Consider the following 18,069-nt stretch of genomic DNA (forward strand, 5'->3'; position numbering starts at 1 on the left):
ATAGGAGTCACCTGAGAAGGGTTGAGGGGGAAAATACCCTGCGTTAGAGAGCTGTGGTGCAAAGGCTCTGAAGCAGAGGAGTGCCAGGAGTCGTGTGTGTGTGTGTGTGTGTGTGTGTGTGTGAAAAACTTTTAAAGTCTTTTCTATCTTCAGGCTCTGTGGCATCCCTTCCCTCTATCTATAAATGTTTGTATATAGTAGTGGTGAGGTGGTGATTTTTGTAACCTCACCTGATCTTCTCTGAACACTGTTAGTCAGTTCTAGGTGGGCTGTGGAGGCCTCCCTGCAGGGCACTTGCCTTGTCTGTGCCAGACCTTGGTTCTTGGAGGCATTGCCATCAAATAATAACTGTAATAACATGATACACTATAAATGCTGCATTAAGTTATTCTACCAAATGTTTCAGGGAATAATAACAGGAACATTTTCTGTGTATGTTCAGTAGAAATGCAGTTTTCCTTGCTACCAAGTCCAGTTTATGTAGTGTTGGGACCAAACCCAGAGCTTTGTGAGTTCTGGGCAAGCACTGTGTCTACTGAACTATATTCCCAGCTCAAGGCAGTCCTTTTTTTTTCTTCTTGCTTAACATTGGTTTTTAAGGATTAAAAAAATATTTGTATATATGTGTGTCTGTTAGTGGGTATGTGCTTGGTGCTGGAGGTCAGAAGAGGGTACCAGGTCACCCGCAGGTAGTTACAGACTTATGGGAGTCCCTAGAGGTGGGCACTGGGATCTGAACTCTGTTCTCTGCAAGAGCAATATTCTTCTTAACCTCGGAGACATCCCTCCAGCCCCTTGGCTAAATATTGTGATCCATAGCGGGATGAGAAAAAGAACGGGGTGGGGGCAGGGACTGTAGAATCAAAGACCTGGGAATCCTCCCCCTCCCACCCCTCCACCCTCACCCCCCACCTCCCCGGAAAAAGCATTCAGATATCCAAACCTAAACACTTGTGTGACCTTGTAGGGTCAGGCCCTAGAGTCCATCCCTCCCAGGGTTCTCTGGGCTTTGTCTTTCCCTTCCCCTCAGGTAGCCCTGGCTCTCCAATTCGGTCTTGATTTTTCCATATAAATGAAACCGCAGGGAGTCTGGCTTCTCTCACCCGGTGCATTCAGAGCTCCCTCGTGGTTCTGCGCATCCCAGGAGTCCTTTTGCTAGAGCTGCAATCACTCAGCTTCTATTTTCCTGTTGATACAACCAGGCTGTTTCCATTTTTAGCTGCCATGAATTGTGCAGCCATTCATCCTTGTACAAGGGGGCAGGATTCCTCGTGGCAATACCTGGGCGTGTAGCGTAGTTAGCTCAGAGGCCAAGGGTTCAGCCTTACTAGAATTTTCTAACCTTATCTAGAACTGCCAAGCTGTTTTCTACGGCGGTGGTGCCCTCCTATGTTTTTCTTGGGGAGTGGAGACGGGATACCGGTAGGAGAAGACCAGGAAGAAAGAGGGCCCTGCAGTAACCCCCAAGGAGCTGGCTCGGCCACGGCCACGGCAGTGTGCACTTGCTCAAGTGTCCCTGGTCCCCCACAGCTACGCCTCTATCCCTGATACATTCCCTCCCTGACTCTGGAGCAGTCTGCTCCCTCTGAGAGGAGGAAGTGGGGCTCAGGGACTTACCTCCCCAAGACCACATCCGGCAATGGTTTCCCATGATCCTCTGCGCTAGCCACATGCCGGGCACTGCTAGGGAGCCAGCCTCCTGGGTGCTTCCTGCTTGGGGCTCCAGCTTTGGCTGAGTCCCAGGCTGCAGCAGGCTAGTGGGCATGCTTTGGGTGGGAAAGAAACAGCGTGAGTGAAGGCTCAGAAGTGGAAAGACCTCAGCACTTCTATACTGGGGCATATGGGTAGGAGGAGCACTTCTACATGCCCAGTGGTAGACTGTGCCAGAGACCCTATTCATTGCTTCCCATGAATCATCTCTACTGGATCCTCACAGCGGGGGCGGGGTGGTACACTGGTGTTTTGTTTAGTCTGGTTGTATAGATTAGGACAATGAAGTACACATTGGTGGTTGTGTTCTTCACTGTAGGTCACACAGCCCATGATAGATGAATGTAGGATTTGCAAGCAGGCAAGAGGAAGATTCCCGAGAGCCAGGGGACTCTGATCAGGTTCTATGGTGTGATCACTGGTATATTGCCAGACATTGAACACAATGCAGAAGGTATCCCTAGGACAGAGTGATGTGGCTGCGAAGAGGACCACCCACGCACGGCCTAATAGCCCTGTTTGTCTCTTCGGGGTTATGCTGGGGCATGGTGCTCTGAATCCTATGAGGCTGGCCAAGACGATCCTCGATCCTTTGCAGGGTTGGTGCCAAGTGGACTTCCGAAGCCAGCCAGATGGCCCAGCATGTGCTGTGCCTCCCCCAGCATTGTGGCTACTCTTGGTGACCTGACAGATAGGACAGGAGATTCTCTGACAGGGTCAAGTGGGTTCTGTTCAAAGCCCTGATCGATTTGATGTCACTATCAAGAGCTTCTGAATAATGTATTCTCAGTGGCATTTTACAAATCTCATTCACTGCAGTAATAGCCAGGGACTGAAAGCCTGAAACCTGGATGTCACCCTGGGCACGTCCTCAGGAACTCTGCCTGAACACTGATTTTTCATTTCTGAAATGAGAAGTTAGTCCCATTGGAATGTCAGCCAATATTGGCTCATGGAAGGAACTTCTACCTACTTTTTCTTGAAGGACTTTCTAAGCGCCAATGGTTTGGGTTTCCTGTGTGCCCAACTCTGGTTTCCAGCTCCCACCTCTGGCCTGGGTCTGGGTCTCAGCTAAGCCTCCTGCAGGACCAGTTAGTGACATGGAGACATTTACAAGCTAAGGAGTAACTATGATCTCTCTCTGGAGAGCTCATGTTCCACCGTGTGAACAGACCCTTCAGTGCTAGATATCTGTGGGTGAGCAAGGGGCCTGCTCTGACAATTTTCAAGAGATTCCAGAATTTCCTTTTTAAGTTCTTTTTACTCATTCATTCATTCATGCATGCATGTGTGCATGTGTGCCTGTGCATACCACAATGTGTGTAGAGGTCAGAGTTGGCCCTCTCCTATCATATAGTTTCTAGAGCTGTAGCTCAGGTTGGATCTCCTTTGGAGCAATTGCCTTTGCCTGCTGAGCCATCTTGCTGGCCCTCGTTTTGTTCTTGGAGACAGGATCTTATTAAATTACAGCCAATGCTCTTGCCTCAGTCTTTAAACTCTGTGTGTGTGTCTGTTTCTTTGTCTATCTGTTTCTGTCTTTATCTCTCTGCACCTGTGTTTGTCTGTGTGTGTGTGTGTGTGTGTGTGTGTGTGTGTGTGTGTGTGTGTGTGTGTAGGTATGTGCAGGTGTCCTCATAGTCTACAAGACGGCATCAAATCCTCTACGACTGGAGTTAAAAGGTGATTATGAGCTGCTTGATGTGGGTGGCTGGGAACTAAACTCTGGCCTTCTGCAAGAGCAATTGGAGCTCTGTTGTTCTATCTCACTGGCCCTCTATTTTATTTTATTTTATTTTTAAATTGTTTGACACAGGATCTTGTATAGCCAAGGTTGGTTTCGAGCTCTCCATCTCCAAGGCTGGACTTGAACTCTTTTTTTTTTTTTTTTTAAGATTTATTTGTTTTATATACGTTGAGTACACTCTAGCTGTCTTCAGACGCGCCAGAAGAGGGCATCAGATCTCATTACAGATGGTTGTGAGCCACCATGTGGTTGCTGGGATTTGAACTCAGGACCTCTGGAAGAGCAGTCAGTGCTCTTAACCGCTGAGCCATCTCTCCAGCCCTGGACTTGAACTCTTGATCCTCTATCTCCTAGATGCTGGGATTACAGGTATGTACTGTTGTGTCTGAGCAAATTCTTTGAGACAGACTCTTACTATGTAGTCCTGGCTACTCTGAAATTCACTATCACCAGGATGGCCTTGAACTCACAGAGATTCAACTTCCTCTGCCCTCTGGGTTCAAAGGTATATAACACCATGCCCAGATCAAAATAAAAATAATAAGATTATTGTAATATAGATTATTTTATATAAATTATAATATAATTATAACACCTATAATACTACTACTACTACTAATAATAATGATAATAATAATAACTGTAGACCAGGCTAGCCTAGAACTCAGAGATTTGCCTGCCTCTGCCTCCCAAGTGGATTAAAGTAGTACACCACCACCACCCCACAGCCTGAAGTTTTTTTTTTAAAGAGACAGTGTCCTTATGTTGTCAGGCCATCTCCAGACTCCTAGGTTCTAAGGAGTTCTGCCTAAGCAGCTGAGCAGTGGAGGGTACATGGATTCATATATGCAAAGTCACCTCTATTTTGATTCCTGGCAATGAACCCAAATCACGGTGGATGGAGCCCAGCACAGGCAAAGCAGCGGAGTATCTGGGGCTGGATTCAGCGCAGGCTGCCCTGCTTGAGACTTGTGACTGCTCTGACAGTCCATGGCCTCTCACATACTGAGTTCATACGCCTGACTGATCCTGTGCACCGAAAGCCTGGGGCTGGGTTCTCCCAAAGCCCCCTCCCTGGAAACAAACAGATGGTCTAGGTTTAGATTCCAGCTCTGTGACTCACTGGCCAAGCATCCCCCAGGCTAGTTATTTTCTCAGTGGCTCAGTTTTCCTTTCTGTGAAGTGGGAGAAATAGCAGTGCTGAGCTCACAAGGATGATCTGGGGAGGGGCAGGTTGAACTTGTTTACACGAAGTGAATTCTACCAGCCAGGAAAGTGCTAAAGAGAGGAAACTAAATAAATAAATATAGTAGGTGCGGTGACCCAAATGTCACTCAGCTGTGACCCCAGTTACCCAAGGGCTCTGCAGTAGGAGGGTGACTTGAAGTCCAACAATTTGGGGCCAGGCCAGGCAATGTAGTGGCATTCCTATCTCAAAACATAATAAATAAATACATAAATAAAGTGTAGTTGAGCACCTTCTGTGCACCAGGCCTGCGAAGCCTTGTGTACTTGGAGTTCAAGGACCAGATCTCCCAGCTCACAGAGCTGACTTTACAGAAAAGGAAGGCTGATGAATGCCTGAGCCACATCCTTCCATTCCTCACAGTCATCACTTGGGAGATACTGTGCCTATCATTCTTAGACTCTGGCCTTCCCAGGCTTTCCGAATCGTATCCCTGGACCTGCCGAGCCTCTGTGGCCTCCCCTGCCCTGGCTCTCGGTATAGTCTTGTGACACCATGCCTGCAGGCCCTTGCAGCCTTGCAGCCCTTGCTTCCTCTGCTCCCCTCCTCCACCCCTCTGCCTGCCCAAAGGTTCTGGGCTTCCTAAAGTCTGCTCTGGGTTCAAACCAGTTACTTCTCTACTCTCCGATCTACCCCTTGGTCTCAGCCCTTTGTGCTGTGGGTAGTGACATGTGAGTCTGGATTTTTTTTTTTTTTTTTTTAAGACGGGTTTTCTCTGTATAGCCCTGTTGGAAGTCACTCTGTAAACCAGGCTGGCCTTGAACTCAGAGATCTGCCTGCCTCTGCCTCCCAGTGCTGGGATTAAAGGCACGAGTCACACTACCTCTTTATTTTGCTTCTTGGTGTCTTGTGCCAGCCTAGGACAATGGGTTCAGGCTGGCCAGGTCTGAGGCTTTTATTCTCAGTTGAAGAGGCAAGATAGACATGCTACTTGTGTGCAGAGAGAGAGTGGAGAGGAAAGAAAAGGAAGTGGGCAGAGAGGGGAAGGCCTTACTGAAGGTCACACAGCGCCACCTCAGGCTCAGCCAGGCTGTGGTGTGTACAATCAGAAGGAGGACATGCTCATTCAAATAAGGACAAGAATAATGGCACACTCCCCATCTCCATTTAAAAATAGTCACATTTGCTGACACTCGTTTGGCACTTCTTAGGTGCCTGGTGTCCTGTTCAGACTCTTTACACTGTTAACCTTGGACCCTCCCAGCAGCCAGAAGTGATGAGTTCCACTATTTTTATTTCCGTTTTACAGATGAGGAAACCAAGACACAGAAGGTCTGGGGAACTTGCCTGATGTCACACAGCCACGACAAAGTCAGGGGAGCTTCAAAAAGACAGCCTCATGTGGGCCGGGAGGGACTTGGCCCCCATTATCATTTCCACAGCAGCTCAGCCAGGCTCGCAGAGTTTCACACTGGCCAGGGAGGACTCCGAGTTGGGGAGGGAGGGGGGAGGAGGGGCAGATTCTGGCATAGACCTAGCTGCTACGGGAGCCCCAGGGCTCGTCCTTAGACCTAGGTGGATGTGTTAGAGAGCGCTGTGGTGTGCTAATGGCTATCAAGGAAGGTGACGAGCCAAGGGTCTGGGTCTCTAATGCCTCATCGCCTGCATGAGAGGCCTGAGCAGGGCCATTTGCTACCAGCGTTTTGATGGAGCATGAGGATGGGTGCGCGCGCTCGACGAGGCGAGCCCGGGTTCTTTGTGTGTCCGAGCTCCTGCGCGCGTGCGTGCATGCGTGTGTGTGTGTGTGTGTGTGTGTGTGTGTGTGTGTGTCCTGTGTGTGGGCGTGGCTGACCGCCCAGACCCCGCCCTAGGCCCCGCCCAGGCCCGGCCAAGCTGGTATTTTTCCACCCAGCAGGATGGGTGATGCGGAGAGCTGCCTGTTCAGACAACAGACACGCGAGGTCAGGGAGAAGCCGCTTATAAATTACCGCTTCCTCCGCGCCGCCGCCAGCGTCGTACTCCGGGACCTGGCTGCTGCTGAACTCCCGTGCCAAGCCGCCAACGCCGCGATCGCCGCCAATCCCGCCAGCCTCGGGCCGGGCCATCCGCTGTGGGCTTAGCCACCCAGGTACCCAGGGCGTGCGGGCCGCGACTGCAGCCCCCTCCCCGGGCCGCGCTTCGCCACCTCACCGCGTCCCTGCGGGTCTGGCCTCCCCGCGCTCTTTCATCCCCTTCACCCCTAAGGGAGGGAACGAGGGTCTCCTGCTCCGCTCTGCTGGAGAGGGAGTTATTGTTTCCCTGGCGAAGGGGCTGGGGCTACTGGTGCAGCGGCAGGTGTGTGTGTGTGTGTGTGTGTGTGTGTGTGTGTGTGTGTGTGTGTGTCCCGCGGAGAGTGTCTCCTTTTCCCTGGATATCTCTGTTTCTGAGGGTGGCTGTTTCTCCACCCTAGGCAGCCGTGTACATGTGCGCCCCGGGGTGTGTGATATTTTCAATGCCCTGGGCTGCCTTACCTGAGTGTAGTGTGGCCGTGTGGCTCTGTCTCCTGATACACACACACACACACACACACACACACACACACACACCTTGCCTATGCGAACCTGTACGTGCGTCTGTGTCTCCGGAACGCTAGCTGTGTGCACGTGTGTGTCCCTGATTGTGGCTGTATCCCCTGGGTCCCTGGTTGTGGGCAAGTCTAGTGTCTTTCGGCTGTACCCAAGAGGACATTCCTTGTGCCCAGTGGGCCCAATTGGCATCTTTGGTTCTCCGTAGTATTTAGGAGAGGTAAAAGGGAGGTATGGCTCCAGGTGCTGTCTGGGTGTGGCGCGCAGGTGATAGTGACAGCTGCCCCTAGGTTTGAGTAGCAGACTGAGGCCCGGAGCGACAGCCAGGGGTAATGGGCAGTGGGAAGCAAGCACCAGCTGGACACATCTTCCTCTAGGCTGCTCCCCTTCCCTTTATAGGTTCCTCTTTTGGGTGGGAGATTCTGGTCCGCTCCCACTGGGGAAGCCACACAAGGAACCAGTCTCAGGAACAGGTCCTACAGTCCCAAAGCCTCAGCCTAGACTATCCTGGGTGCAAGGGAGGCGTGTGCTCAGCAGGGCCACCGACCTGGCTATTTTGGTCACTGCTTGGCCTCTGCCAGATCCCTGCCTTCTCCAGGACCAGCCCCAAAGGCTTGGGAGACAGCCGGGGGCCCCCATTTCCTGCCTGGAGAAATAAATCATCTCAAAGACTGCCCAGGCGCTTGACCCGGAGGGTCTTCCGACTGCGGTTTAGTAGCACGTGGCTCCATTTGGATGTCAGTAAATTGGCCTCCGATTTGGCACAGCTAGCTTTCAAATAAATGTCATAGAGATCTTTTTTAAATTAAAAGAAAAAAAATTTTTTGTTTTTTTGTTGCTGGTAGGGAGGGGATCTCACCCAGAGTCTCTAAGCCAGAAGGAGTTTATTTTTATGAGAGAGCTGGTGAGTGCTTAGCAACGGCCTGCCTGCCTCCCTCTTTACCAGGGAGTCATCGGGGAGTGGGGGGTGAAAGGGAGGTGTTTTAGCAAGATGATGGTGGGTGGCTAGAGGGGGAACCTAGGCACCAGCTGAGAACCCATAACAGGATGGTATTGGCAGATGGTTGGAGGTTGCCTTAGATCTTGGTTCAGCCACCCAGCTAACCTTGGGCAATGTTTCTTGTCCTCAGTCTCTTCACCTGTAAAATGGGTGGGGCTTACTACCCATTGGATATGTCAACCAGGGATCCAAGAGTCAGTGCTTGTCCCCAGAAAGACTATGTGTCCCTCTCAATGGTGACCTTGGGTAGTTCTCTTAGCTTGGGCTTGGCTGTCCTGGCGACAAGGACGCTAAGGCCAGCCTCGCCTTGTCCTTGAAGGGATTGAGGGAGATGAGGCTGAATAAGCTTGTGGTAAGCTGTAAAGCCGGGCTCGGCTCTAGAGCTGCTGATTAGAGGGTGTCACGAGGTCTTGGGTCATTGTGGTATGTGGCAAGAGCCATGGTGCTGTCCGGAGAGAGCCTTTGTCCTTTGGGAATACCCTGGTATTGCCTGTAGCTCTGTTGTGGTCAGGCTCCCTGACTTTCTAGCCCCCTCTGTACCCACATCTGCTTGGTGGCATCCGGAGGCTCAGGGGGGTCTGGGGAAGAGCCCATTCTACAGATGGGCTAATTGAGAGCTGCCTAGGAGCCTGTACAGAATTGGGCTTCCAAAAGTTTTGCTGTGGCCAGCTATGCATTTAGGCTTCACAGTGCTTGGGGCACCGATTTGTTGGGGACATTAAGTTGGGAACATTAAGGTGGAGCAGGTTCTGGAGAAAATGAAAGACAAAGGTCTTCTGGTCCTTAGGGCTGGAGGGTGTATGGGGGGAGGGTCCTTAGTACCTCGGATTCCTTCTTGCTTCTCTGCGCCTTTAAGTGGAGCCCAGCTACTATCTATGGCTGCAGCAGGTGTTGTGCCACCCCGTCCCCACCCCACCCCACCCAGAGGCCGCCTGGCACTGGGGGTCCCCATTTCTTACCTTGACTTGTGAGAGGTTTAATTCTCCAAAAGTTTCCAAAGGTCTCAGTGATAAGGTGCCATGAGTCACTGAGCACATTCCTGGACACAGGAAAGAGCTGTCAATCACAGGGACTCCCTGGAGTGTTCCCAGCTAATGCCATTGCTGGCATCTGGGTGGGAATAGAAGGTTGGCCTGGGGTTCCAGCTGTGTTGACCGATTTTGGCAGTGGTTGTAGGCAAGAGTCAGACTCTGCAGTTTGCTTCTTGGCGCTTGTCAATTTACCCCAGCCAAAGAAGTTTGAATCTGTGCATTGTGAGGAGTAGCTACGGTCCAGGAGCATCCATACCCTGGGTGAGAACTAGGGCTCGCTCGCTTTCTTTCTTTCTTTCTTTCTTTCTTTCTTTCTTTCTTTCTTTCCTTCCTTCCTTCCTTCCTTCCTTCCTTCCTTCCTCTCTCTCTCTCTCTCTCTCTCTCTCTCTCTCTCTCTTCCTTTCTTTCTTTCGGAGCTGGGGACTGAACCCAGGGCCTTGTGCTTGCTAGGCAAGCGCTCTACCGCTGAGCTAAATCCCCAACCCCGCACTAGGGCTCTTTCTTAATGTGCCTCATTTAGGTGGTTAAGAAACCTTGGCTCAGGTCAGCCCTGGGCAGGCACTGGATTTGGGGTAGAATGTTGGCTCTGAGGCACTAATAACCTAGGGGGAGGGGCTGCTGCAGTGACCACAGCTATGCATGGTTGCCTTGAGGAAGACTTAAGAGCCTGTGACCCAGTGTGTGCTTGGTGAGGCAGTGATGTTGGAATCAATGCTTCTTATGGACAGAGAGGCAGGGCGGGCTGGCCTGGTGGGCAGAGACGCAGAGGGTTTAAATGTGCTGTGACATGAAATAGCTAAGTGTGCTTATAGAACATGTCTATAGGGTCTCAGTAAGAGAGAGGCCATGAATAGATGAGGCCAGAGCCAGGTGATGGAGGGCTATGCCTTTCAGGCTTATAGCTATCAGGAGAGCAACAGGAAGACAAATAGGTTTGAACAGCATTTGGGGACAGTAGCAGGAGTCAATCAAGGCTGGTGCCTGGGGAGAGAGACTCCCTAATGGTGAGCAAGGAGCTGGGTTGGGCTCCAGAGATCAAGGGTGACTGCCTACTGGCCTATCATTGGACAGGGCACAAAGCTTTTTCTGGGCCAGTGAATCTGGCCCCAAGTTCTTTCTGTAAACATCAGGTGAAGCCTGGACACCCTGTTTAACAGGTACCAGGCCATTAACTTGCTGGTTTCCACCTCTCTGGAGCATGCAGATCTGGCATCTTTAGGGAAGGTTATGGGCAGATCTGAAGGGGGCGGGGCTCTCCGTTCAGACCACTTTGGGTTAAAGGATTCTTTTGGAAACATGAGCTGAGGCTGGGCTTAGGCGGGGTGGGGGCCCAGAGGCAGGAAGATAGAAATGTTTGTCCTTTTTGGTTGTGCGTGGGGGGAGGGGGGTTGACCTGGAATTTATTATGTAGCCCAGGCTGGCCTGGAAATTTGCTACAATCCTCCTGCTTTGGGCTTCCAAGTTCTGGGATTACAGATGTGTCTAACTCTTCCCTGGGAGTTTTAAAAAGCATCTGGGGCCTGAGATATGGCTCATCAGGTAAAATAACTTGCCAGGATCACCAGATCCCATGTTTGAAATAGCGAATTCCACAGTGATCTCCTTTGACCTCCATATGAGATCCTGGCATTCCACATATGATACATAAAATAATAATGACATTTTTTTAAAGGAAAAGGATAGCTCAAGGGTCTAGGACTGTAAAATGTGTGCTTAACCTGAGTTTGATCTCTGGTGCACCCCCCCCCCCCAATTAAATTAAAATTGAAGTATCCAAAGCAGAGATGCTTTGGACATCAGTGTAACTACCACCCAGACCAAGATAAAAAAAAAATCCCTATGTTTGTACATGTGTTTGTGTATAAACATGTGTGTGTTGATGTATATGGGGAGTGTGTACTTGTTGGGGGTCAGAGATCAACATTAGGTGTCTTTTCAGTTGCTTTCTACCTTTTGTGTGTGGTGTGCATGCATGTGTGTGGATATGTTCATGTGTATACATGTGTGTGTGGAGGCTAGAGTTCCACATCAGCTCCCTTTCTCCTTTACTGTTGTTGTTGCTGTTGTTGTTGTTGTTGTTGTTGTTATTATTATTATTATTATTATTATTATTATTATTATTATTATTATTTTGAGACAGGGTCTCTCACTGAACCTGGCACTAGGATGGCAGCCAGCGACCATCTTCCCATCTTTGTGCCCCCTCCCCCAGGGCTGGAACTGCATGAGTGTAGGGCCACGTCTGCCCTTTCAGTTTGGTGCTGGGGACCTGTGCTTACGTTCTCCTGCTCACACAGCGGCTGTCTTTTCTGCAATGGTTTCTCTTTAGCTCCTCCACGCCTTGCTTTTCTGCTTGAGGAGGGGATAAGGACTTCACCCTTGCTTGTCAGACACTATGCCACTGAACCACATCCCCAGCCCTCTCCGCCCCTTAAGAGAGTCACTTTGAGATGTCTGTCACTGTGAATGAATTTTGCCAAGTCACCTCCTCATATCAGTGGATTTGTGCCAGGCATGGTGAATCACCCTTGTAATCCTGGTACTGTATGTATGTGTGCATTATGTATGGCTAACCGTAGCACTGACTGTTAAATGGAAAATTCCAGAAATGAGCAGTTTCATGTGTTGCTGGATACATTTTATGACAGCATAGGGTTATAGTTCTGTTTTATTATGAGCCGTTGCTCTCAGAATGACTAATTTATAAATTAAACTTTATCTTGATTATGTGTGAGGGGGATAGAAAGCAGTGTAAACTGGAGGTCATTGCTTTCTGTGTTCGAATACTATAGAGTGCCCTCTGGGCAAGAGGCATAACCATAAAACAGCTTGTCCATCTGTCCTGCAGATGCTTCGTCTGTAGGTGTAGGATTGTGAGAGAATCTCCTGCGGACCTTGTGCGCTAGATTTTTGAATGGACATACCATTTCATTTGACAAACTACCAAATGATTCATGTTTAGTTACAAGAACTGTATACCTCAAGTGATACAGAACTGTTATAAGCTAAAATGTATCCCCTTTAGATCATTACAAAATATCCATATATAAGGCTAGGTTGAGGGTATAAGCTACCGAGTGTGTACTTGCCAAGTGTGAGGCCCTGGGTTCTATCCCCAACGCTAAAAATGACTAAATAAAGACCTTAAGGCGATCTATTGCTCTCACATGCAACTTTAGCTGTGTGGTCCCTGGAGTGTCTGTCGGAACGCAGTCTGCTTTTATCACTTTCTGGGTCCGTTTTCATTTCCTTGTGGGTGTAAGGATTTGCTCAGCAGGTCAGTCAGCCAGCCAGCCAGCCAGCCAGCTGTGGTTTGGTTTTGTTTTTAACAAAAACAGCACCGTACTGTTCCAGGTTCTGCCACTTGGTCTGTACAAACAATGGCCCATTATGACCTGCCACCCTGCAGAATGCCCTGCAGAACACACTGCAGAACATACAAGCCCACGCCGGTCCACTGTGCACATCCTTGGCTTGTGACCCGCTGGCCTCTTCTGTCCTAGCTGACCACCCAGACTACAGCTCAGTGAGGGTGTCGCCTCACTCAGTGACTTCCAACTTGCCCTGAAGGTGAACAGCCGCCTGAGCCCTTACCACTGACAGGAGGAACACGTGTCTTTTTAAATACAGGATCTCACCCATTCAATTCTCCTGCCTCAGCTTCCCAGGTGGCTGAAACTGCAGGTGTGTACCACCGGTTGCACCGCAGATGCTTACTGAGCACCTACTGTATGTCAGGCACCATCCCAGGGGTCGGAAGGGCAGCAATGAATAAACCAGTGTCTGGTGCTGGGCGGCTTGCAGTCCCTCGGGAGAGGGAGACCAACATAGGGAGTGGGGGAAGATGAGTATCTGGAGGTTAATGTACAATCCCAGGCCTTTTATGCTGAGGGCAGGCACTTGGGAACAGGTCGCAGGTGTGCGGAAGAGTGGTCCATTGACTGTGGAGTTCAGGGACTGTGGACTTTGGGATCACTCAGCTAACCAGCCCCACCCACCCACCTCAGGGACTGGGAGCTCTGGTGAGGTGTTTCTCCTTGGAAGAGATCCAGCCTTCAAATTACCTATTATTCAGTTTCCCTGCCTCTGCTGTGCCCACCATTCTGATTATGTAAAACTCCCCTTCTGGGAGGTAGGTTAAGGACACTGGCAAGATTTTGTGCAACCGACTTTTCTGGGGCTGGAACCCAGGATTTCTACAGTTAGGCAGGTTCTGTGCCACTGAGCCACACCCCAGACCCTCACCTCAGTGTTTCCCTGATGTTATTTAGTCTCAGTTAATGGGAACAGGGCGGGAAGGAAGCGCCACCCTCCCCCTCCCCAAGGGCAGGCTGCTTGAGAGAGAATCACAATCCAGGACCCAACTCCCAGAGAGCTTGGGGAAGAACCTGGAGCCTGGTACTGATGAACTGTTCTGGTCAGCCCAGGACTAAGATGCATGGGGGAAGGGTGGGCGAGAAGGACATTCTGCCCACACTTGTTGGGCATCCAGTGGACAGGAGACATCTGCTAACTGAGCCTACCCGTCTCCTGGACTGGTTGGTTAGTCTGTTCACCTTGTCCCATCTCCATCCCCCACCCTTCCACCCCAGCCTTGGTATCTCCATTTAGTAGATGGAGCTTTGAGGCTAGGTCTCCTAGCTGGGACATTCTGAGTGTCCTGTTTCCATGGTGCTCGTAACAGGGTAGAAGTGGAATGTTACTAGTTGCCATGTTCCATCAACCAACCCCCTTCCTATGGAAAGCCCGAAGGCTGAGGTTGCTAGATGCTTGGCAGGGGGTAGAGAAGTGTGGCTAGCCTGTGGATCTGTGCAGTCATGCCTAGTGGGTGAAGGGCGCTGGAAAAGGGCCGTTCTGAGGACTCTGCCCCTGCTCCAGGGCCGATCAGCCCCAATGGAAGGCTGGTCATGATTTCAAGGACCTTCATTCTATCACCAGCTGGCACCTGGTATCCAGCCTCCTGACCACCCGCCATGTCTCTGGGCACCTCTCTGTACCATCTAGGAGGGAATGCTGAGCCGATCTCCTGCTCAAGCGGCTTCCAGTGGCTCCGTTAGCGCTCTGTGAACTCTGTGACTAACTCAAAAGAAGAGTTTGATGCTAGAATCATTACCAGATCTGGCTCACCTCTCCTTGTAGGCTGGGGTTCTCAGCTGAACCCAGTCCTTTGTTCTCCATCTTCTCCCCACTCCTCCGTATAGCTTGAAGCTTTCTGGTCCAAGAACCATTCCTTGACCCCAGGTGGTGCTTAACATCCAGGAAGCCAAAGATCACAAGAATCAAAGTGGACTTGAACTTCCCTGCCTGGGCTCCTAGAGCTCTGTCCCCGGCCTGATCTTGGACCTCTGTGAGCTTGCGGAATATCCACCTGACCACCAGCTGGGGACACACTGAGAGGAGGGGAGATACTCCAGCATCTAGCAGAGGGGCGTGGCTCACAGAAGTACACCCCCATCCTGAAATGAGAGCCTATTCTTTCAACATCTATTGGTCCAGGCTTGGACCCACTCATCCACCCACCTAGCAGGTACTTATTCCTTCCAGACTGTGCAGATATCACCAGTGAATAGGGCAGTCTGAAGCAGACCCTCCTGGGGCTGTCTGCTTGCCAAGAGTGATGGATAGCCAGCAAAAAACGTTATGCAGGTGAATGTATAAAATCAGCATTGAAAGCCAGGGCTGGTATCCTTGGCCTCTGGCTTACTGTGTGACCTAGGTGCATCCTTATCCCTCTCTGGTCCTTGGGTTTGAGGAGATCACTTGGTGGACCATAAGGAAGAGAGTCCTAAGTCTGTGGGTCACAGTGTGAGGTACACCTACACTTGTCCTCTTGCTGATTTCCCAGGATGGCCTGACCCTTGCTGTGAAAGGAGGCATCCCAGTTTGGAGAATAGAATTCCAGAGTAGTGCTGAGCAGAGCTGTGGCAACCAGCTTTTAGTAAGGAATATCTCCTTGGGAACAATGTGGGTTTGCTTAAACTATTAGTGGGAGAACATAGATCAGAACAAATCTTTAAAAAAAGAAGAGAAAAAAAACCCCCACGCCTGCCAGTCCCTTCCCTTGCTGCTGTGGAGTCTATTTCTGTCTTTCGTTTCTCATGGTAGAAGGTGGGCTTCTTTTAAAGGTATCCTGTTGTGAGCCTGAAAACTGTGTCAACCCTTGTGGAATATCCCTTCCCATGCCCTGTCAGCTTTTAACCATGCCAAGTGGTTTGTGTATTTTTTGGGGGAGGAGGGTGTTCTGAGGGTGACACTCTTCCGAGGTAAGGGCTTTGCTCCGGTCCTGGGAAGCAATAGAAAATACTTATATTGTTTCTTTGTAGGACATTTTTTTCTATAGCCCAACAGGGCCCAGTAGGGGAAGTATGGCATGGTGGGCTGCTGCGGTGGTGGTGTGGTGTGCAGTTGGGGTGTGGTTTGGAGGGTGCTAAGCAGCAGCTGTGGTGCTTCTTTGTGTCCCTGAACCCCACTGGCTCGGAACCTACCACCTCTCGTGGCGGTGTTTTGTTGGCTGAAAGGAGGAGGGAGAAGCCATCTGCTTCTCTGATTCGAGGGCACTGAGTCAGTACTGTCTGAGTGAGGGACTACTGTGAGCTTGTCCTTCCTTGAGATCATGCCCAGTCCATGCTGGGGTGAGCTCCAGGGTACACGAGTGTGGGTCTGTTTCTGTAAGAAGGTGAGGGCTGGAAAGGGGAACTGGGAGGTGTGAGTTGGGTGTGAGCTGGTGGTTCAGGGGAGCTGGATTCAATTCCTAGCAACCACGAGGCATCTCACAGCTGTCTGTAACTCCAGTTCCAGGGCTTCCAACACCCTCATACAGGCAATGAACACGAAATACAAATAAATCATTTAAAAAAGGGGGGGGGGATGGTGGAACTGGAAAATCACTTGGGATCCACCACAGTGGTCTCCTCCCTAGGCAAGAACCACACCTTAGTGTCAACTCCTATTTTGAGTTCTGGGGCACAGGCTCCAGCCCAAGGATAATTTGCTGCCTTTGAATGTAAAGAGTCCAGGCTCTGCCAGCATCCTTGGAAGCCCCAAACCTGCCACCAGGAAAACCTTGTTTATTGTTGTACCTCCACCAGTTCCCCTTGAGGCCCCACCTTGAGCCTCTATCTTCCCCCCCACCCCTCAGCCTATTAGTAATTTTTCTTAACTTCCTAGCATTACCCTGACTTGCGGTTGCTGTTACCAGGTCCTGGAGCTACTAGGTGTGGTTCATTGTGGTGGTGTGGGGTGTAAATCATGTAAACCAGCTCTGCTCAGGTTTTGTTTTTAGATGTGATTTTTTTTTTTCTACAGCCCAGGAGGGCCACAAACTCATGATCCTCCTGCTTTAGCCCCCTGAATGCTGGAATTACAGGTGTGTACCACCATGCTAGGCTTTCTCCCTGTCACAATATGGGTCAAGTTGGAGTCTCTAAGTTGGGATCCAGCATTTGGTAGGCCTTAAAAGCCTAGCTGAGATAGCTAGTCGCACAGTGGGTACACCTGTTGTCCAGTTACGTGGGTGGTTGAGGAAGAAGTGTGGAGTTTGGGCAATATAGTCTCTGAGCCACATAGGGAGTGAGACCCAGGCTGTAGACCCTTCTCCAAAAGATGAAGATGATAATATGATAAATTCTATTTCCCTAGCATTCATATTTTGCACAGGAAAACCCTAAAGCCTTCCTGGGGGCAGGTGACTGGCTCAAGGTCATAGGGCTGGGAGCTGGCTGAGCCGGCCTTGGGCCAGTGCCACTTTGGAAAGGATGCTATGGGGAAGCCGCTTGCTACTCTGCTGTGTTGGCGGTCCAAAAAGCCGCAGGAGGCTTTTGCAGGCAGCCAAGTCGGATGTAAGTCAGGGAGAGCCCAGGGCCAGCCAGGCCTTGCAGACAGGCCTGGTGGCTCCAGGCAGTGTGTCAGGACAAGGCCCCCAGCGTGGGATCTGGCATGTTGCCTGCTGGGGTGGTAATGGTGTAGGAGAGTCTTTGAGAGGCTCTCAGCTCCTGGAAGACAGCACAGGGCTTGCTGGAACACCCCTCACATGGCCTCTGGTTATCTAGAAACATTCTAGCACGGGGGTTAGCAGAAGCCCTTGACCCAGGACCGTTGCTGCCCTTGTGGCAGGTTGCATGCCCCCTGGAATTGTCTCCAACTGGGCTCTGATTGGAGGATGGAGAGGGGCCCTGAGGTCTAGTTTCCTACCTGCCTGGGACATATGTTTACACGGGTCACCAGGATTCAGTAACTGGAAGAAAAAGACAGATTGAGTCTTGCTTTCTTAGAACACGGTAGTCACTGGACCAGAAGTGCCAGTTATCACAGGAGAGACTAGGCAGCTCCGTCCGCATCTGGCATTCAGAGCTGGGAGTGGGGCTCGCAGTCTGCTCTGGAGAGCCCTCCAGATGTCTCACAGGCTACCTGTGAGGACTGACCTAAACATGTAGTATGTCTTCCTGTGTGCCCTGGAGTGAAGTCTGGGCATGAGGGGGAGGGTCAGCCCTAAGCTGTGCAATGGACACATGATGAGTAGAATGGCAGGCTGTGGGAAACCTCAGATGTCATCTGTCACCTGCATCCTCATGTTGGTACTAATAGGCTCAAAATGTCAGATAGATAAGGAATGAGCATAAAACGACACAGCAGATTCAAGCCAGGGCAAAGGTCTCTCTCTCTCTCTCTCTCTCTCTCTCTCTCTCTCTCTCTCTCTCTCTCCCCCTCCTCCTTCCATCCCTCCCCCTCCTTCTCCCTTCCCTGCCCCCCACAAATATATTGCTGAGGATGGACACAGGACCTTGCTCATACTAGGCAAGCAGTCTACCCATGAGCTGTATCCCTAGGTATTCAAT

At 50.7% G+C, this 18,069-nt stretch overlaps 1 protein-coding gene and 1 long non-coding RNA gene across 17 annotated transcripts in view; one reads left to right on the plus strand and one right to left on the minus strand.

Annotated features, from left to right (window-relative positions):
• Positions 1 to 12,714, minus strand: part of LOC102548902 (uncharacterized) — a 35,619-nt gene extending 22,905 nt beyond the window's left edge. The window contains exons 1-5 of one of the 4 annotated variants that reach the window (XR_015686844.1): positions 12,403 to 12,714; positions 9,164 to 9,243; positions 4,313 to 4,528; positions 1,618 to 1,766; positions 1,104 to 1,281 (exon numbers count right to left, since the gene is read on the minus strand). This is a non-coding gene — a long non-coding RNA (uncharacterized LOC102548902). Of the gene's footprint in view, positions 1 to 1,103; positions 1,282 to 1,617; positions 1,767 to 2,115; positions 2,395 to 4,312; positions 4,529 to 8,001; positions 8,344 to 9,163; positions 9,244 to 12,402 lie in introns of those variants that run through there. The other 3 variants (XR_015686843.1, XR_015686846.1, XR_015686845.1) reach the window with 3 other exon arrangements.
• The window catches only part of Slc6a6 (solute carrier family 6 member 6), a 73,795-nt gene continuing 62,293 nt past the window's right edge, over positions 6,568 to 18,069 (plus strand). For 5 of the 13 annotated variants that reach the window (XM_087656314.1, XM_087656322.1, XM_087656321.1 and 2 more), the window contains exon 1: positions 6,568 to 6,768. The gene's annotated coding sequence lies outside the window, so the exon portion shown is untranslated. 13 annotated transcript variants of the gene reach the window in all.

This window comes from Rattus norvegicus, chromosome 4, assembly GCF_021556685.1.
Source record: "Rattus norvegicus strain SHRSP/BbbUtx chromosome 4, alternate assembly SHRSP_T2T, whole genome shotgun sequence".
Lineage (NCBI taxonomy): Eukaryota > Metazoa > Chordata > Mammalia > Rodentia > Muridae > Rattus > Rattus norvegicus.